The sequence below is a fragment of the Vidua macroura genome, chromosome 5, assembly GCF_024509145.1.
Source record: "Vidua macroura isolate BioBank_ID:100142 chromosome 5, ASM2450914v1, whole genome shotgun sequence".
NCBI lineage: Eukaryota > Metazoa > Chordata > Aves > Passeriformes > Viduidae > Vidua > Vidua macroura.
In genome coordinates, this window is record NC_071575.1 from 48,028,861 (window position 1) to 48,049,228 (window position 20,368).

Consider the following 20,368-nt stretch of genomic DNA (forward strand, 5'->3'; position numbering starts at 1 on the left):
GACGTGATATTTGGAAGGTGAAGCCCTGTTATTGCTGAAGCACATCAACTGCATTTCATTGTTCCAAAATCTTCTATGCATTTTGAGTAAACAGGTTGTAGTTTTTACTGCTCAGTTCATCATGGAAAATTTGAGGGGAAAGTGAATTAGCTACTGCTCAAGTGTTCATAATTCATTCTGGAATTTTCTAATGCACTAAAACAAAATTTTTAAGTTACATTTACTTCACATATGTGTGCATCTAGTAATAAGAGCTGTAAAACAGCTAATAATTGTACCCAAACTGCTTCCAATTCAATCATGTCTTTCCCACAAAACATGTTTTGCATAAATGAAAACTGTGCTGCTTGATTTTACTTGGCAGATATGAAGTACTTGTGGTAAAAAGTGTTCTAGCAAACTACACAAGGCTAAACTCTGTAAAAGAAACCCCAAACTGTTAGCTGTTCTGCAAATCATTGTGAGATACACTGTGCTTGTGACTTGATCAGTTTGGTTATTGCAATATAACATCAACAGCATTATATCTTCTGTAGCTGTTGACTGCACTGAAGGCCTGCATTTTTGTTCTTGGTGAGAAATTTAAAAAAATTCTGGCAATGTGAAAATATATTTAGTAAGTATCTGCATAGGCTGTGTTTTTTCTGTCTCTGGGTGGCAATTTTAACAGTTTGAAGTCTCTTAAAATTCAGTATACTTGAAATAAAAAAGCCATTTCTGTGATTGTTTGCAAAGTTTTAATTTGTTTTAAACCACGTTGTTGATCTAGAGCTTTTGCTCATTTAAGGTTGATTAATTGCTTTTGCCACTTTTGTTTGCAGTTCAGTATAATCTCATGGAGACTATTGTATTTTTTTTGAATTTTAATCTTCTGTTGATGGTTGTATGTTTGGATGGGATGTTAAATTTGACCACTAATAACTGAAGGATTTAAATAAATAAATAAGATTGAAAACAATAACAAAACACTGCAAACTGGAACAAATGCTTGACATTGCAAATTTATTTTATGAAACATAATTTCTGCACCTGCCACAGATCCCATTCTGGAAGCTCTTGTTTTCATATTTTTTTTATTTAGAAAGAGAAAAAGGTTATCATGTTTTCATTCAAGGACCTTTATTTAAGGCAGATTTAATAGAAACAAGAATAATAAGCCTATGTCTTACATTGAACATTTTTAAAATGTGTGTGCCTTTTGTGATAATTACTATTCATTAAGGCTCACTACTCTTTCTTTAAAGGATAACTCTGTTATCTTACCTGTAAAATGAATGGGTGAACATTGACTTGAAGTCACTTCATGCAAAATGTAAAATACAGCTCTGACATGGAGTTGGAGTTGAATTCTGTGGCCCATCTGCATTGCTGCAGTGCCTTTCAGAGAACACAGAGCCCAGTAAGTGCTTGGGTAAGTATCGTTGATCCAGTGTGACCCACGCTGCAAAGGATTAGTCTCTTATTGATAACTGACATGGTTAACTTGGCCCAAGTAGAAGCCTCTGATTTCTACTTACAGGGCAGAACCCAGGTCATGGCTGATGATGCAAAGGAAGATGCTGTAAAAGTTCATCTTTGGAAGTGCCTGACTATGTGCTGCTCTTAGAAGCTCGGAATCCTGGTACCAAACATTTCACTGCTGTCTCACAAATATTTGTGGTTGACAAAAAAGCTGAATTGTCACTGTGTAATGAATGACACATAATCCACCTCCTGGTGTTTGCAGTATACTAATTTTCACATACTTACATGCATGATGAGCAGACAGAAGAGTTCGGACATCTTAAGACAGGCCAGATGGAAAATATGTTCAAATTAAAAAAACCCTGACAACAAGAGAGAGAGAGACAGGAATATCAGAAATATAGTTCTGCTGATATTAGAAGTATGAAGAGGAAGGGAGAGAAGAGAGAAGAATGTCTGTTTTCCATTTTTTAAGGAGACTTTTTTTAATGGTTTTTGAACTTCTGAGATTATGATGCTTTTTCTTTGTTATAGAGCTGTCAGAAAATACAAAGGTTATATCTGTGCAGACAGCTTAACTTGCTTCTAGCTCTCCAAAGTACTTTAACTCATTTCATATTCAGCTGTTAAAAGTGTACAGGTCTTGGAAAAATTAGAGCATTATAGCTGTAGCCGTACCCTCCTGGACAGCCAGGACAGAGCTTTTGGACGAGAACTGCGGCAAGGCATGTGATGCCCTGCACAGTGGCAGTGGCTTGTCAGGGCTGAGATGTTAAGCAAGTGTGCCCCTGTAATCGGGCTGTGAGATACTTCTGGAAGCCAGAATATGGGTTAAAGAAACCTTCCTTTGCTGTAATCCTTTCTAATCTTTGCTTTTGGAAGTTTCTGAGAGCACTTCTATTGCTAAGGAGTGTAGCTCAGATTTTTCTGTTTGCTTTTTCATGCTTGTTTTCAAGTTTTGTTTGCTGTCATGTTTATTTAAAGAGAATCTTAATAGTGGAGGGGATTGTTTTAGAAATGCAGTATTTCATCAGCAAAGGAGGGTCCTAAAAATTCCGTCTAACTAAGAGGAACACTGCAAAGTGAAGAAGCTGCGTAAGATACAGTGGAAGTAGAAGAAATCATCCCATTTTTACCAAAATCATTGTACAAGGGAAAGTGCCTCTTGTCAGCTGAAATGTCAGATGTATCAGGAAAAAGTTAAAGTGGAACCTGATTTCTGTAAGGCTAAAGATTCAAGTAATTTGCTTAGAGATGCAGTAGAAAATCAATCTTGTGCTTGAAAGAGGAAATGGTAGCCTTCAAGTCTCATATCATGTTTTGTAGCCGATTGCCTGTTTTTATTATCTCTCCCCGCTTTTCCTTCGGTACTTACTAATGCCCTTTGGTTAACTCCATTATACCTTTGAAAAACTTCTTGCAGAGCTCAGCTATTTTGGCTTGTTTGCTGGGTAAGCCTCACTGATATTATTATAATTAATAGGATGTGTAAAAACTTCCCAAACCCAGTGTTACAGAATCAGAATTAGGCTATTTAAAATCGGTACCCCATATGTTCTGGGGTGTGCAAGATTTCCATCCTCCGCAGCTGGGGCTCATCAGAGAAGAGGCTAGAACGGCATTGATCTTGCATGCTGTGAGGGAAGTTGGTGTGCTGGGAGCACAACTCAGCTTGTAAAAGAGTAAGAGGGATGGGAAATAAAGTCAATTTACAATTTGGAGTTGTGCCTCTAATTTTTTAATTTTTATGCCACAGGGATAAAAAATACAAGAGAGAGATGGACTGTATTTTTAGATACTGAAAATCTTTGAAGATCTGGTTGATAAGTGAGAGTTGAAACTCTTTTTCACAGTCGTGTGTTACACGATAACAGTCTACTTGGTTTGGCTCTTATTTTTTGTTAGGTAGTACTGCTTTATTTCCTACAACAACTTTGATTTTAGGATTTTTTTTCTCTAAATTATGAGAAATTAATAAAGAATAATAAGAGCTAAAGTGAACAGCCTGATATTTTCAAGGATTTATTTTTTTTATAACTAGGGTGTATCATTGATATTTGTAACATGCTAGTTCTGTGAAGGTAAACTGTGAAGCAGATCAAAAATTTTACAAGGCTGAGAGGAAATAAAAACGCAAAAATAAAACACAAAACAAATGCATGATTAAAAAGACAGGAAATTATACTGGCTAATTGGAATACTATATGAGACCTTATCAAAAATATTTAGGTAGAAGGAGATACAGGGGCATAGTTCTAGAGAGACATTGTTGATGGTTTTGCTTTCAGTAGCAGGATCTGCATCAAGACTGGAAATTTGTGCCTCTAAAAAAGGTGTACGTATTTATTCTGCCTAATTGGGTGAATATAAACATTTTATATTTGGACTGGGAATTAATACCTTTGGATGTATAACAATATCTTGAATAGGAATAACAAAGCTAGATATCTTCCTAAGTTCCTCCCTTCCTTTGTTTTTCTTTGTTGATATAAATTTTTTTTTGATACATTCTTAAAAAGCTATATGGAAAAGAGACTATATGGAGAGAAGATACTTGGTAATAGAATATTGTTGATCCACCTTAGGAGTACATAACAAAGCCCATTGGGAGAAGGGTTGTTTTTAGCCCTGAGAGTAATTTGCAAGAGGACATTATTAAGGACTTCAAAGTAGATTTCACTGGGATACTTCAAGTTGTGCTCTAAGGACTTTTCTAACACACACTCAAATTTGCTGAGGGAATTATACTAGCAGTACTTAACAACCAGGAAGTGTATCAATGTTGGTTTGATGGCTATTTTTTTTTTTTTTTGAAAGAAGCAGGACAACGGTTAGTGTGTTTATTGGCATATTGATATTCATTAACTTCATGCCTGTCCTTTAACAGTGTTTTACAGACCTGGACATAAACTGGAAGGACCACCACTGGGTTCTGTGCAGAGAACTACTGAGTCCCAACCCAGAAGTAGGACAATTTACATACGTGGGTAAAGACAATGTTTAGAAACAGGCAAGGGAAGACAGAAAAACAAGGAGTTATCATAGCATATCAGCAAATAATTGGTTTTAAAATTTTCCATAGGTCTCCTGCCAAAGCAGTTTGAAAGCGGTTAATAATTTAGTCTTGTGAATGTTCATAGCAGGGTGAATCGTCAGCCTGGATAAAAAGCTTGAAGACACTTAATTGAAAAAATAACACATACATGATAGAAGCTACCAGCCTGGACGTAAAGGAGTAAGGAGTTTACCCCTAGATATGGAATGAGAGATGATAGGAAGGCTTTGACATGGAAGATAAGTGATTAATATATAATGGGATACTGGATTTATGTCAGTGGAATGAGATGACATTTTTCAAGATTAGAACAAAAGATAAGAACAAGATTTGATATAAGAGTGATGGGAGTCTAACAGCTGTACACTTTGAGAGAAGAGGTGTACTTTAAAGGTAGTATTTGCAAAGATCCTACAATATTTGCGTGTAAATATTTTGGAAATATTTGAATCTATAGGACCTAGATGCATGTATCCAAAGAGTGAGAGAGATGATATCCCCATCAGCCTAAATGAATGGCAATATTGCTGAAGGAAGGGGGAAAGAAGAATGCTTATTAGAGGAGAGTACACACTCTCTTCTAACTGTACAAAATTGTGATCCAGTTCAGAGCAGCAGTGTGCTGTTAGAAATAAGGGAAGAATCATCTCCCCCAGGTGAGTGGTGATCTGCTGGGGTCCAGAATTTTTTTTAGGTCCTCTACCATTTCTCTTGTGAAAGAGGATGTTTCATAATTTTTTTCAAATATTACTGTTCTTTTCTCTGTTGATCTTTAGTGGCAGCATTTACAGCTGAAGGTTATGCTAAAAGCATGTGACACCGTTGTTGATGAAGTATCACAGAAAATATGTTTTAATACATCAGTAACATGCTGAAGTTTTTAGGTTTTTAGAGCCAGGATTGACTTGACTGCATTGCTTACTAGTGGTGAAACCATGAGTTACGAAGATCAGCCAGGTTGAATGCCAGTGGAATTTCTGCCATGGACATGATTTTAAATATATAGATAGGTTTCCACCTACTGGGAAAAATGATTTGAAAATTCTTAGGCAAATCACCTCTCTTCATATATAGGGTCAAAGTATTTAATTTGCTTGTTTATAGAGGGATAGAGAAGACAATATTGCTATGTAGTTCCTATTGTTTACCTCCACCCTCATCTCTCTATGGATATTCTGGAACAGGGCTCTCATGTTGCTGTGGATATCTTTGATTTCAAGTGGAAAGTGGTGGATTAGTGCAGTGTGAGGTAGGTCCAAGATGCTTTGAGGGGTTTTCTTGGGGCTCTTTTTTTGGTTGAGACTTTATGCTAGAATAGAGCAAATATTTTACTGAAGCTTGAAAGTGATTTGATATCTTTTTACTTTGGTCAGGTCTGTTGTATATTTACTAAAAATGTTATCAGTTTTGTTTTCTTTTTAAGAACTTCTCTTTGGTGTGTTTCCATCTGAACTTTATTGGAGGAATCTGAAAAGTTGGATCTTTTTTCCTTTACTTGCAGACTTGTGGCTCCATCTGCCCTCTGAGACCCCACCAGAGATGGCTAGGTACAGTGCCTTGCCATCCCTGACAGAGGGCTCCTGCTAACCCCCATGAGAGCATTGCTGTGCTGGTTCAGTTGCTGAGGACTGCTTGATTACCTCCCTGCTGCCCAGTGCCCTTTCTTCAAGTTCTGAAAAGTATTCAGCAGATTTATCACTGCTTTTTAAGAAAGTCTTCATGAGCATGACCTGAGGTTTTACAGGAAATCTTGAAATAAAAGTAATAATATTGTTATACATTCTCTCACATTCAGTCACACATGCTATCACAAAAGTAGCCTTGAAGCTGTTTTAGTTTTACAGCAAAGAGTGTTTCTTTTCATATCAGGTAATCCAAGCTGCTCGGTTTTTTCCCCCCTTGGCTTTGAAAACATGCCTTTATATTAATAATCCTGGATTTTGTGCTGAAAGTTGATTGCTCTAGTTGATGATTGGTATTCCATAACACTAAATAAAAGCAAACCAAAATTTTCTCTTTTTTCCTTTTCCGATCTGAAATCTATCAATGTGTATTTTTAGAGTTCACCATTAGTGGAGGTATAATCTTGTGCCTGCTTTTATTCTTGGCCACTGGGAGTTTTGCTACCAGCAATAAAAGACAACCTCCATGTTGTACTGTGCAGTATAGATATTGTAAATTTTGGTCTTGCTTTCCATTGATCTGGTTTGCCATATGGGAATCATATTCAGCTGATCTTTATTTCCTGAGTCAGAAATTCTGTTTTACCCATCTTTGGGGCTTTCAGCATTTTATTCTCAGTGGGCTGTCAGGTATTGCACATGAAAGGAAAGGTTCAAAGGCATATAAAGAAGGTTCAGGTCTGAAATGTTTACTTAACACTGTCTCTTTTTTTTTTTTTTCTTTTTTTTTTTTCATTTTACAAACATTTCCCAGACTGGAGGATCAGCATGAAACCTTAATAAATTTTAGACGTTTTATTCTCTATTATGAACATTTTACACATACATAATTTTGGTGTAGTCTGGAACACATCAGCTGTAAACTTGCTAGTGTGGGTTTGCCAGCAACAGTATTAAAAACATTGCAATTATTTTTTTTAAGTTTATAAATTATTTTTCTTCGAGGTTTATTTCCTTTCATTTCTGTTTTTGTTTCTTAGCTGCCTCTAACAGACTCCCATTGTGCTACAAAGAAATTTTGAATGAATCAACTATGCAGATTTTAATTAATATGATGAGTAAAATTTTAAAAATAAAGATACCATCCTCTCTCCTTGCAATGCCATGCTACTGAGAGAAATGAATTTAAGGAAAAGTGAGAATGAGCTTGTTGTTGCTTACCTGTGAAGGTGCTGCTGCTAAGGAGGTAAACAGTCATAATCTTAGCAGCCTTTGTGCCTTAATTATTTAAGCTCTTAGGAAACGAATGCCTAAAATTTAAGGAATTTCAATCACCTGGGGGAAGTGATATAGAGGCTCTAGATTCCATTAGTGTACTTTGACTCTTTCTCATTTGTACTGAAGTGTATTTAAGACAACGTACTGGGGTGTGTCTCACGTTACACTTCCATCTCCAGTATATCTCTTTTTTCTTTTGTGTTTTTTTTTTATTAAACAAGGAAATAATAAGGAATCTTGATACCCGTTACTGGGATTCATTCATTGTTCTTCTGGCCCCTTTCTTCTTTATTGCCAAGAGGATGTAGAGCATTGGACTTGGCTCAAAGGGATCATATTTTGTCTAGGAAAGGTGTGTCTTGGGTGTGCCTAGGGATATATTTTGCTGTTGAGGATATGGAAACAGATGAGAAAAAGTTAATCAAAGGCTGAAAGAAAGGTGGGGCTTCCCCCATAGCTCCTTCACCTTTCACACAGCAAGAATAAAGCTGTCGGAGAACTGTGCTCTCTCACCCAGTCACAGACTCTTGGTTTGGCTTTTCTGGACTTGCATGGCCTCTTCAACATGAACTTACGCTGTAGGTTTAGCTCACTGCTTCATGTTCAGTCACATCTGCCTCCTTTTCTCACTTACTGCTTTCTCCAGCTAGGATAGAGAATGTGAGCTGTGTGGACAGCTTCTTTCAAGTTGACAGGTTACCAAAGTCTGCAGTGGGTCTTCTTTTCTGCAGTTTTCCTTTTTTGGTATTTGTTAATTTATGTGACTCTGAAACATTGTGCTCTCATTCTCCTCATTCAACTTTCCTCACTTCAGCAATCAAAGATGGTTATGGCTCCTCAGCTGTCCTGGCTTTCCCCTCACATTGGCTAAGGCTGTGAGATGTTTTCCTGCCCTGCCCAGGCTTTGTCTGTTACACTAGTCTTATTTTGAATTGGGAAGAAAACATCAAGGAAAACCATGATCTTATGGCATCTGTGGCTGGAGTGTTGGAAGGACAAGACAGGCAGAGGAGATGAGGAGGGAATGTTCCTCTGTATGTCAGTGACCTGGAACTCCAGCTGGTGTGCCTGGAGCTCTGCCTCTCAGCAGAGGAGGAGGCAACAGGGAGTTTATGGGTGAGGATTAAGGTGAGGGCAGGGACAGGTGACAGAGTGGGGGTCTGTTACAGGCTGCCCGGCCAGTAAGACCAAGTGGATGAGACCCTTTATAGATCTATAGATGTATAGCTGAGTCCTCATGGGAGACTTCAACCTCCCAATGAGTATGGAGGGGACAACACAGGAGGGCATAAGCAAGCCAGGTGATTCCTGAAGTGTATTGATGATAATTTCCTTTTTCAAGTGATGAATTTGCTGATGGTGAGAGATGCTGAGCTGGACCTTGTTCTCTCTGACTAGGAGGGACTGGTGGGGAGCGTGAAGCCCAAAGGCAGCTCTGGCTGCAGTGACCATGGAATGGTGGAGTTCAAGATCCTTAGGGCAGCGAGGAGAATGCACAACAGGCTCGCTGCCCTGGACTTCAGGAGGACAGACTTTGGCCCCTTCAGAGAACTGCTTGGTAGAGTACCATGGGATAAAGCCCTGGAGGGAAGAGGGGCCCAAGAGAGCTGGCTATTATTAAAGGATCACCTCTTCCAAGCATTGTGATATTGTGATTTCCCTCCGTATGTTTATGGTGGGACATCCTTCCTAGGTCCAGAGGGAGCTAAAAATATGTAGCATTTGTTTCATCTCTTCTCAGTGGGCTTCTGCTAAGGAGACTGCATGACAAGGTATCTCTGGTATCTCACTGCTGAAGCAGATGTCAAAACAATTCTGGATTTTATAACCTATCAAACACTCCCTAAACAACATTAGAGAATACTGAAGTATTGCTTGGAATAATGATAAATCGTCATAAATCTAATTGTAAAGTACTCTGTACAATTGTTACATACCTATTTAATGGATGCATAAAAACTCCCCAAAGTGTCTTTTTATGGGGAATTATGTGTATTTAAGATTTTCTGTAAGCTGACACCACACCACCTTTGTCAGCTGGTGATGTAATTCTCAGTATCCACATCTTTAGCAAGCTATACATTCCGTACAACCTGTGTGGCACAACTGTCTCTGAGGATGGAGCAGCTGAAAATGCTGAAGTAGGCAGAACAGGGAGCTTTATCTTTGTCATCTCCTCACAAGACTTTGAAAGAAGTTTGGTGTCTTGGTGTTTATTTTCAAAGTTCTTGGCCTGGTTCCCCATGAGTTTGGGAGTAGAGCTTCTGTTGGGCTTCTACAGGAAAAGGGAGCGCCCTATGAAGGAAAATATAAAGATTCTCTCTGCAGAGATGAGATCTTGTTCAGAAGCCAGTTTATGTCTTGAAAGGAGAAATGAAGATCAACATGGTTTTTGTATTTTACTTTAATACAAATTCTTTCTAAATTAATTTTTTTAATTTGAGTACATCAGAGCTTATTTGTATGTGCATTATCAGAACAAACCAACTTTCCAGTAGCCCCTAGGACAAAATAACTCATGGAAGTAGAAGAGAAAAGGGCTTTAACAAAACAGGATACTCATTTGCATATTTCTCCCTTGTGGGAAGAAGACCTGAAGACAAATATGTTATGGTGCCAGAACCAGGCACATTCTTATTCTTCAGTAATGACCACTATAATTCTGCAGAATAGTGTGTTGTGGTTAAAGAAACTGCTGTCTTTCAGTGATTTTCACAGAAATAATGTTTGTATAGATCAGAAGCACATTATTAATTAACAGGAAGTAGCATCTTGGAAGCTAAATTATGTAGTAGGAGCTGAAGTATAGCTAGCTAATGAAAGCAGTATGAAATAAAATAATCTCTATGTGGTGGATAGGAGCCTACTTGACAAAAATATTTGTGGTATTTTTTTTTATTGCTCCAGATCTTAACTTTCATTTTGAATCCATATATTTTTATTGGGATAATAACTGTAATCTTGAGAATGTAAACTTGCTACTCTGATATTTTCCTGATTCTTATGGCAATCTGAAACACCAACTCTATCCTTATTCCATTTTCTTTATTAATACTTTTTTAAGGTACTCATTCTAAATCTAATAATGGTCTTTAAAATTCAGTGTTAAAAATTTCATTAATGATAACTTTTCTAGCTGGGAAGGGGAGAGTGATGATTGTCAGGAACATCAGCAGGAAGGAAAGTGGAGATTGAATAAATGCAAGATGGGCAAATGGGAAAAGAAAAAACAGAGTTAAGAGGCATAAATATGGTAATTGTAAAGATGAATGTATTTTTACTTTGATATAAGACCTAACAAGCAGGTAGTGGAAAATTATTCAAAATATAGTTATTTTATTACAGATCATTTTCCCTTCCATACCTTCATTCAAAACATATCACTCATGTGAATGAAAGAAAGTTGATGGCAGGTTATGGGCAATTGATTGCATTCTTGTGCTTGTATGCCACAGTCAGCAGCCAGGAATTTGACAATATCTTTAAAGTAAGTATGATGGACCCCACTTGATTTCATCTCTCTGCTCCCCATCCACGTTTAGCTTACGCATCCAGCACCATGACTAAATCCTCATTCTGTCCCTGTGCCTTCTGCATTTATTCCAGTGCACTGACTGGTTCCAATTCCTCTTTCAAAGCCCTGACCTCTGTTCAGCTTCTCAGTATTGCTGGCTGTCAGCTGAGTTGAGTAAACTTCTGCTAATGAAAACAGATAAAAAGTCACTGGAATTTATTAAAGCTCTTGCATTAACTTAAATCACACACTAGAAATGAATGTAGTATTATTAAAAAAATGGAATCGGATTATAATGAAAGGAACATGCAGATTTTAGTTAGTAACTTGCATGCATCTCTATTTTGTTTAATTGTAATAAAATAAAAGTGGATCCCTGTTAACTGTAATGAAATAAAAGTAAGCTCTCCCTGGCTTACATTCATGTAGTCAGTAAACACTATTTTTTGAAATCTCATTGGGCCCTATTTGTATGCAAAAGCAACAGAATTGTCATTTTCTGCTAGAGGAACTGTATTGGTAAGAAAATAGCACGTCTAGGTCTATTTTATCTGGAAAAAAGACATGGAATTCCCATGATGTGTGCTAAAGAAGTTAACATGATGCTGCATTTTTTTTTTAAGAATGTGTTTTGAATCTGAATATTAAATACTTACATATGTATTGTAGTTCACATATATACTGCTTTGTTTGAAGATGCTTTGTTTCTTTAATATCTTCACATGTCACTATGTTTATATAGTTACATTAAACTGCCCTGGACAAGTTATGTTCTATCTGAAAGATTAATTAATATTTTTGATAAAGAGGTAATTCACTTTTGTTATGTTTCAATCTAATAAAAAGTCCATCTTATTTGGCTTTATTTTTAATTTCTTTTTTTTTTCTTTCTTTTCTAAATCCATTGGCTTTATTATGCCAGATCATTGCTAGCTTTACTTTCTACTGCATTTTATCATAATGCTCTTTGAGTATAAATAAACTCTGGTATGCTAAACCTAATAGCAATTAAACTGGAAGTGTTTGTGTTTCATCACTGTGAACTTCGCAGAAATGTTTCCATGACAACCTCCATGCTAGTTAAGGCAACCAGAGGTGATCAACAGTTTATATATTTTTTTTCTCTTGCAAGAATGGAATTTGTGTTGACAGTTCTGGCCTTTAATGGCACTTTTGTACTGTGTGAAAGTATTTGTTTACTAGATCATATGCTGTTAACTGTCAGGCTGAGATAGAGTGACTGCTTTTGATAAAAGGGCTGCATTACATCTCTGAGTCTGTGAAGCTCTTGTACTTTAATTACTCACATCAGTACAAAAGTATCCACTTGCTTCACTACACTTAAAAATTAGACTTATTAGTTCCAAAGCATTAATGGTGAGTTAATTTTTTCCTTTACATTTTTTTGGAAAACAATAATCTAAAAGCTGCTTTGTTGTTTTAAATTTAAACTATTCCATTTACATTGATAAAAATCACATTCTGTGGTACGGGGTGAATTGTAAGTGCTGTAATTACTGGCGCTACGAATTAGGATTTCTGGGCCCTGTTTTCATATGTAACTGATGAAGGTTATTATGTTGGTGGCTGAGATACGCTAGCTATGTGCTCTGTTGAGAAAAATATAATTTAGGTGGGGGTGTTTTGTCTCTCCCAAGTTTTTAAAAAAAGGCAGGTGTACCTAAGATGTGACAAAAATAACCTCTTTGAGTGTAACATAATAGAAGTACAGGTAGACTGTTGTGTGTGGTACATGGATGAGATAGTTAGAAAGCTTTCAGAAGAAAACTATATTTTTAAAATGTTTTTTGGTGAGGTATTTCTCTTCATGGTGCCTATCTAGGTAGCCCATCTGGAACGGAATAAATTAGTTATTATCTAGTCTGATAGTCAGTTAATAACTGCTACTACAGCAGGTGCATTCACTACCAGCCAGACGTTTCAAGGCATTACCTGTACTGAGTTGAGCAACTTCCTTTTTATATGTGTCTGTTAACTGTCAAGCTGGTGGACAAGTGTCTTTTTGAATCTAGAGAGTATGTGTAGCACAGGATCATTTGGTTTTGATTAGCTGAAAAATTATTTGGAAGGTACCAGAGTATCTTCTAAAGGTCTGCTTCAAAACAAAGAGTAAATATTTTGTCATAATAAAGACCTTAGTTTGGTGAAGCGTAATATTTAATAATTCTCATGTATATTCAAGTATGAGATGGGGTACTTGTTGCATGTCTTGCATGTAAAGACATAATTTATATTCAGGACTCATCTTTTGGACATGTAGTTTGTTTTAGTAATTGCTTGCAGAATGTTTATTGTTTCAAGTAGTGATACCATCACTTTTTTAAGCAATTGAGTCACTTAAAACTAAGAGGAGTCACAATTGTTGAAGCTGTTTTGTGTGGGTTTGTATGTGGAGGATGCCATTGCTATTTGCACAGTGTGTCTGTTTAGTCAGAAATTGCTTATATATTTGTTGGCAGTTGGTGACACTAGGAAGGGAAATGGAAATGCTGAAGTTACATACCTAAATTTTCTAAGCTTTAAACTGTAGACAGATGACTTATCTCTACACTCTGCTGCCGTTACCAGAATAGCTTCACCTCATCATCAGGGTTTTGTTGTGCCTTCCTTTGTGTAGGAAAGTTGGCATATTAAAGAGAAACTTTTCAGAGAAGTAAGGGGTGAAAAAAGCTACCTCCTTGTGCACCCTTTCAGACTCTGACCTATAGCTGGAGGCTGTAATGTTGCCTGAGTATATATGTATAATCCAAAAATTCCATTTATATAATCCAAAAATTCCATTTATATATTCCAAAAATCCTGCTTATATCATCCTTGCAGGTAAATGAATTACTAGTAGTATATTGCAGTACTAAGAAGTAGTCTTTATTTTCTTGGTGGTCACTTGGTTGTGAAAGATTATTTAGTACTTAAGCATAAGTAATAAGCATAAGCATACACAAATGAACCCTGTGTGTGTGCTTGTTTTTCCAAGTTAGTTTTTGTGAACAGTAGTTTGTAACCATGTTTGAAATAATACTCTGTATCTGTAATTATTGGGGTTTTCTTGTAACTATGATGTAAAGTAGACACTGCCTAAAACTGAACAGTAACTCTGGTCACATGACACGAATATTGTAGATGAACTGGGATGGAAAAACAAGCTGTTAACCCTAACACTTCTTTTTCTTTCCCAGGAAAAATGAATTCATACTGGAACAGCAACAGGGATGATCAGGAAATGGAAAGCTTATCTAGCAAGATGAGACTTAAGAAAGTGTGACATGTTTGGCTTAATGAAACAAAGATTGAGAGAGGATATGATATCTCTTTCGTATTACTAAGTGTGTAAGGAAAGGCAGAGAAGGAATCATAGGGGGAGAAGAACAGTTTAAGCTAGATGACATTGTTAGAACAAGTACAAAACAAGTGTAAACTAGCTATGGATAAATCTGAGCTGGAAGGGAGAGCATTTAAGTGGTGTGCATGGGACTGGAGATTTTGGACAGGGAGTCTAATCAGCAAAATTGGCATGATACAATTGCCTTAGCAAAAGATTGCACATGGTCACTCAGATTGTTCTTTCTAATCCTATGACTATCTTTATGCCTAACTAGGTCTAGAAGCCCTCATGCTTGCTTGTTGCACAGTACTGAGAAAACTTGTAGAAGGAATCTAAGAGAAGCCTTTTAAAATTATTTTGCTTGTTTCAGTTCCAATACCTGTTTAATTCTTGGGTGGATTCCTCTGTCTGTTTTCAGATTAAGTGCTTCTGTATTATTGACAATAGTATCCTGGGACTGCTTAATTTTTTTTTTTCTTGTTTGTTTTATATGTATGGGAGTGCTACTTTTCAATTTTTCTTTTGCTTCATCCTGCTGCAGTTAGTTACAAGCTTTAACCAACCCAAATAGCTGGCTTTTCCACTTTGATATTTTTGATGCAACTGGAAAGATAAGGTTATTATTGCCATACTCCTCATAATTTATTCTGTAACCAATCTGTACATTCATTTAGTTCATTCAGGTAATAATTTCCAGTCCCTTAATTTATAACTTCCTGGCAATACTTCTTTATCCGCAAAGAGAAGAGAACTGTGAAAATTGTCTAGTCCAGCTGGTCTTCTCATGCATATTGGAGCAGGTTGTCCTGGATTTTCTCAGGCTGCATTTTGAATTTCTCCAGGAATACAGGGTCTTCAACCTTGATGGAGAGTCTACAACATCCGTGGGCAACCTATTCCATTGTTCAGACACGTAACAGTAAAAATGTATTTTTCTTTGTCTTAAGAAAGTTATTCTAAGAGATTGACAGATACAGACAGATCATGAGTATATAATTTATTTCCCACAATTTTAAAAAAATTGATTTCTAATACTTTCTTTAAGCTGGAAATGATTTTAAGTACTTCCTTTCCCTCCTTCAGAGTATCATACATCTGGAGTAGAGGCTCCCTTATTGGCTCAGTATTAAAATGAATGTTGTATGAACATTGTCACTCTCTTTAGATGGTTTCCATCTGGCTTTTCTCCCAGTTCCTTTCAAATACAAAGGTGTAGCTACCTCCATGCAGAGTCTTAAAAATGCACATTGAGCCAGTACCATGTTGTAGCCACAAAGTGAATTCTCATTTGAGTACAAGGTACATCAGTGGCTCATTCTCAAATATCTGTATTAATGCCACTTATCTAGGGATTGTTTGGAATCCGTTCTAAATTCTCTAAACTTCACATAAGTGGAAAGACATCCAGAGGCAATGTCTGCCTTGGTTCTTTATGTAACAATGTTGGAGCCTTGCTTAGGTGAAGGACTCATCACACCTACCTAAAACTTTTACACTACTGCTAGGCATCAGTGATGGTGCGAATAATGGCGTTGTGATTTGTTACCCAAAGAGATGTTTATTGCTTGGGGTTTATTACTCAAAAGATGAAAAGCTGACTTTTACAGACTCTCCATATACGTAATCCATATATATATTAGTTTCTCTGTTTTCCTCAGTCCTTCAAAATACACATCTTAAGATTCTGAAAAACTGAAGTGTACTAAACATACTTGGCTGTGTGAACTCATATACCAAGTGAGAGGAATGATCTAAGCACATTCTCCACAAAAGCTGTGACAGTAAAAGCTCTTACTGGAGCGTGTCTACTCACAAGGCAAATCATATATTGTCTGAATGTCCCCAGAAATCTTTCAGAGGAGGATTACAAAAGTTGGTCAACTTTAGCAACTCTTAATTGTGTTACTATATTTTAGGTATATATCAGTGAAAATGCAAAATAAACTTCTAAGAAGTTACCAAGATAATACTGGTTTTGACTTGTAGAGAACACTTAAGAATGCTGATTGTGCCTTGCATGATTGTACCTTTTAAAGAGATTTATATCCCCACTACATGGCTTATTTTTTAATGCAAATGCAGTAATAGGGCACTTTCCAGTGTCTGTTTACATCTTTGACCAAGACTTTACTTTCCTCATATATTTTTACCTTGCCCATTATTCATTCCATATGAAAATTACTTCTGTTATCAGAATTAATGGTTTTAATTAAACCTTTTTAGAAAACTTTTGTCATAGAAAACATTATTTCACAGAGTTTTTTTAGCTCAACAAAAGTTTTATTCCAGGTGTTTCAGTGATGCCAACCATGGCTGATTATGTAAAAATTCTTCTATAGCCACTGTAATGCTCAAACTCACTGTTTAAGTAATTTCGGAATTTATCCAACAATGTGAGCTTGCTCTTAGGAGGAACTTAGATGCAGTTGTAAATATAGTAGTATTTGACTGATTAAAACCTTCTTCACATTGTAGTTCTAGGAGGTGTACACACACTTTTTTTTTTTTTTAATGTATCAATGAGTAGATGCAAATTTATTTAGTTTATAAGCCTATTTGCTCATATGCTTAATGTGGTAGTTCTGGTCATTCTATCAGGGATGTTAAGTCCTTGCTTCCTAAATTGAATAATAAATTCTTGACCCCTTGAAAATCCTGAGTAAGCCCATCTGATCTCACAGTTGAGACTGATGTGAGAAGCACTGGACTAGAGAACTCCTCAGGTCCAGGCCAGCTTCAGCTCTTCTGTGATTTTGTGATTGACTGAGTACTGTCTGAAGCTGCTTGACATGCACTTGAGAACTCAATTTTTTCAAGGCAGATAATGTAAGTACTTTCTTTATGTTCCTTTTAGATATGTATGATCTTATAACTTGCTAGCAAATGGTCTTCATCTTTTCTGAATGGAGATTTCATATTTCTTCTTTCTTTAACATCCTAGACTGTGATTATGTTTCTCTGTTTTTTCTCTAAAGCAAAAGTAAGATGTGTGGGACAAGTGAGATACTGTCATTTTTTCTTGTGATATGATCCTCCTTGAGGAACTTGATAATTCAGTCTGTGGTGTAAATGACCTAATTGTATGGGAGGCATGTGGGCTTAGTGGAGTCACTTTTCTATTGGTTTCTTTGTTTCATTTAAGGGGGAAAAAAGCTACAGTGCAAAAGAATGTAGGGACGGTCTTGTAGCTGATAAATCTTATAAATAATTTTACTGGGTTTGTGAGACTCCATATACTGATACTAATGATTTTGTTTAACATGAGATGATGATACATCTTTTTAATGGGGCAGAAGTTGCCTGGACAATGACGTCTATAAAGCAAAAGAGAACCATTGTGATCTTCACATAACAGTATCTATAGAAGTTCTTGCATTAATTTCTAATTGAAGTACAGCATATCTTTTTGGGGAAAGTAAATTAACATTCTTTTAAAATACTCCTGGTGATGGAGAGCCCATGACAATCCTTGGGAACTTCCTCCACTTGGTAATCTAAACTCTACAAATTATTTCTGGTCTAAACTTTTCTGACTTCAAATCCCTCATTAAAACTGTCCCTTGCTGTGTTGCCTAGAAAACCTGATAATGGATGTGCTGTGGATAGGAGGGCTCTTGCCTTTCCTGCTGACCTGTATTGTTTCCTTGTTTCCTCCTGCTCTCCCCCTGAATCCACCTGTTTTGTCTTCTGTCATGCGTTTGGGTTTTCAACTTTCCCAGGCAGGGATTACCTACATGTTGTGTTTATATGGCATGGAATAGAGCAGGGTCTTAGTCCCTGGCAGGTGATCTTTGCTGATGAGCGTGTCATGAGGGCATAAAGGATTAAAAGAGGTTTGAGCTATTATTGTCCTACTTTAAGAGCTTTTAAGCCTGTCAAGAACTACTGTAATCTTTGGGCATGACTTCCTTTGTGGTGAGGACTTCCTCCATTTCTGCTTTAAGGCCAATAAAGACTGGAGTAAATCATACCTCTTGAAAAAACAGCTGATCTCAGTGGAGGTGGGGTAAAGGGAGGGAAAATTTCCAGTGGTAGAAAATCCCTTGCAGCCCTCAGCAACCTGCTGTAGTGGTTAGGAATTTGCTTGTCTCTGCATTCTCTTCTGAAATTTATCTTGCTTCAGATTTCCAGGATGTTGTTACACCTTTCTTAGAGAAGGAGAGGGAGGAATGAAAATAGCAGTGTTAAGGTTCTGCCCTGAGTTTGGGTACTTACAGGCTGTGATTAACTGTCCTATAATCTTCTGTTTTGTAAACAGATTCACTTTTTCACATCTAGTCCCGTTTTTCAGTAATTTCATGATAGTTTAAGTGTGTTCTGCGAATCCTTCCCATTTGAGCACTGTCCTGTTTGAGTTGTGTCTATCAGACTGGTGACCCTGTTTTATTAGGACTGACCCTAGTGTCAAATGCTCAGGTAGCATTGCTTCTCAGATTTCCTTGATGATACAGAGATTACTTTAGTCCCTTGTCCATGCTAGTTCACCTTCATGCTGATTAACCACTGTAATGCTTTCACAGTTATTATTTCCCAGGAAGGTATTCCCCATCCTGTGAAATACTGTGTGTTGCTACGTATAGCATACATACACATACTTATTCTTCTGATTGTAAAATTGATGTTGTCTTCTCTCCATGCGACATCTATGCCAAGAAATATGGTATGATCTGAAAGTTTCACAAAGGCTTTATTGTGAGCTGAGCTCTTGGGCTAATCTCTTGATTTCCCAGCTGACTGCTGAATAGTCATATGGGAAGGTTCTCTCTTCTTTGAGTCTTCATTCTCAAATAAATGAATTGTCCTGGAGGTAACTGATGGTAGACTTGAGATGATCTCAGTTTGTTAGAGCATGATGCTAATAATGATGAGGTTTGTGGGTTCAGTCCTGGTATGGACTATTCACTGAAGAGTTGGACTTGATCTTTGTGGGTTCTAGCCAACTCAGAAGATTGTCTTCCTGTTTCTACTAATTTCCATCATAACATGATGCTTTTTTTACCCATCATAACTTGTAAATGTTGATACAGACTTCAGGAGCAGCAGTATAATGCTGTCATTGTCTTGTCTTCCTGTCGTCTTCTCCAGGTAGAAATCTTTTCTTCTTAATGTAAATTCTGTCCTCTGCTTAACTTCTCTTTCATGATGTAGAATAAAGGATTCTTGTGCGCTCCCTGAGCAGCAGGTGAGGAACAGAACTGTGGGCTAGTACAAAAAAATCTGAGATGGGATTTCCAGTAGAAGAGATGGGAGTGAGAGGAAGCAGGACAAGTAGCATCTATTTTCTCTCAAAGCTGTTTCTGAAACCATTCCTGCAATGGAACAAGTTTAAAGAGAAGCTTCCTTGTTTAATGCTGTGGCTTTTCTTTCCATAGATAATTGGAACAATAAAATAATATAACTAAGATCTCCCTACCTTTCCTTGTTATTTAAGCGGCATCTCAGTTCCTGCCCACAACTGATACAAACTTAAGTAAAGCCTATTTTTCATCCTATTCAAAAATTTCATGTTTATTTGGGAAAAAAAAAATCAGTAAAGCACTTTGCAGCAGTAATTCTCTCTATTTTCTGGTATTTACTGTTAATTAATTTTGAAAACTAGAGGTCTGTGGAACATATGAAGAAGTAAAAAGCTCTTGTCTGTTTGATTTTTTTTTTTTTTTTTTTTTTTGGTAAGCCTGTACTCCTAGCACATATTCTCTAAGAGCTGTGTTAGAAGATCTAGAAGGAAGATTGCTAGCTGGACACATCATTACTGGATTTAGAATTCTTTAGAGAGCTGAGACCCTTTTGCTGATGTTTACTCTAGTTTCTTCATCAGCAGATTCCAGTGAAGTCCCTCTCTGGTGGGCAGTCTGTAGGGTTGCCTGTTACAGTGGTAAGCTCTTTCACATTTTCTCTGCTGGCTCCTAAAATGGGATTTCTAAAGTGTCTAAAGTGTTGTCCCACTTACAGGTCATAGGTTACAGGTATCCATTTACCCCAGCTGTCCAGCGTTACTATTACAAAACTTCTGGTCTGTTAAAAATTGTATGGTAGAGAGATGCGGAGAATGACATGAATACTAAACACAGATCTAAGAACTCATGGTATTG

General features: G+C 36.9%; 1 protein-coding gene across 1 annotated transcript in view; it reads left to right on the plus strand.

Annotated features, from left to right (window-relative positions):
* FOXP2 (forkhead box P2) overlaps positions 1–20,368 on the plus strand; it is a 403,901-nt gene that overhangs the window by 13,472 nt on the left and 370,061 nt on the right. The window contains exons 2-3 of the mRNA XM_053977653.1: positions 1,245–1,411; positions 1,520–1,621. The gene's annotated coding sequence lies outside the window, so the exon portion shown is untranslated. The remainder of the gene's footprint in view (positions 1–1,244; positions 1,412–1,519; positions 1,622–20,368) is intronic.